Source organism: Rhagoletis pomonella, unplaced genomic scaffold, assembly GCF_013731165.1.
Source record: "Rhagoletis pomonella isolate Grant_MI unplaced genomic scaffold, Rhpom_1.0 Rhpom_scaffold_25908, whole genome shotgun sequence".
Lineage (NCBI taxonomy): Eukaryota > Metazoa > Arthropoda > Insecta > Diptera > Tephritidae > Rhagoletis > Rhagoletis pomonella.
In genome coordinates, this window is record NW_023484378.1 from 1 (window position 1) to 1,536 (window position 1,536).

Consider the following 1,536-nt stretch of genomic DNA (forward strand, 5'->3'; position numbering starts at 1 on the left):
GAATTAGAATTCTAAGAGAGGTTCCTACTATTCCGGCTCAAGCTCCAAAGATAAAATATAAAGTTCCAATATCTTTATGATTTGTTGAAAATAGTCATTGTCGCGATTAAATGGCTGAATTTAGGCGATAGACTGTAAATCTATTTATAAGCATTAATTCTTTTTAATCAATTAGGCTTTATAGTCATAATAATGATATTAGACTGCAATTCTAATGGAGTAAAATAATTACTAAGGCTTAAAAGATTTAACTTATATTTATAACTTTGAAGGTTATTAGTTTTTTTAACTTAAAACCTTTTTATAAATATTTACACAGTTAAATTTATTTGTAATTAAAAAATAAAATAAATTAAAGAAATTAAAATTAATCTAAACGTTGAAATAAAAGAAAAAAAGAGCATGCATTTAAATGAGAAATTATTTATTTGTTTATTATTAATTCAATTATTTTCAGAATAATTTGATATAAATGCTGCAAAACATAACCGTAAGTAAAAAAATAATGTAATTAAAGTTATTACAGTTATAATTGTTATTAAAATATATTGATTATTAACAATTAATAATTGAATAACTAATCATTTTGGTAAAAATCCAATAAATGGCGGAAGACCACCTAAAGACAATAAATTAAAGAATAAACAAAATTGTAAAATTTTTTATTAAAAAAATGAATTAAAAACTTGATTAATATGATATATTTTAAAATTATTGAATATAAAAATTAATCTAAAAGAAATGAATATATAGAAAAATAAATTAATCAAGTTGATTCTCTAGCTTGTATAGCAGTTAATATTCAACCTAAATGATTAATTGAAGAGAAAGCTATTAATTTACGAAGAGAAGTTTGGTTTAACCCTCCCAATGAACCTATTACTGTTGAAAGAATAATTACTAAATAAATAAAATTTCTTCAATTAGTATAAGAACAAGAAGAGCAATTTTTTGTCATGTTATTAAAATTAGGGCATTTATTCATGATAAACCTTATATTACATTTGGAAATCAAAAATGGAATGGTGCTGCTCCGCTTTTTAATAATAAAGATGAATAAATAATTAAATTACTAAATATTAGATTATTTTGAATTGTTGGAAAATTATTTATATATATTAGAATAATAGCAAACAATAATACAGCAGAGGCAATTGCTTGTGTTAAAAAATACTTAAGAGAGGCTTCTGTTGATATTAAATTATTATCTCTTATTAGGGGGATAAAAGATAATAAATTAATTTCTAAACCTATTCAAGCACCTAACCAAGAATTAGACGAGACGGTAATTATTGTTCCTACTATTAAAATAAAAAAAAATATAATTTTAGCAGTATTATTAAAAATTAAAAAGAAAAGGACTGTAAACCTTTATAAATGGGGTATGAACCCAGTAGCTTAATTAGCTTATCTTTTTATATTTTAGTGTATGATGCACAAAAGTTTTTGATACTTTTAGAAATAGTTTAATTCTATTAAATATAAATTCGTAATGAATGTAATATTATTACATTATTTACCCTATCAAGGTAACCC

The 1,536-nt window shown here is 21.9% G+C and overlaps 1 pseudogene; it reads right to left on the bottom strand.

The window, feature by feature from the left end:
• Positions 1-443: 443 nt before the first annotated feature.
• Positions 444-1,314, bottom strand: LOC118732721 (annotated as a pseudogene).
• Between the last annotated feature and the right edge of the window lie 222 nt (positions 1,315-1,536).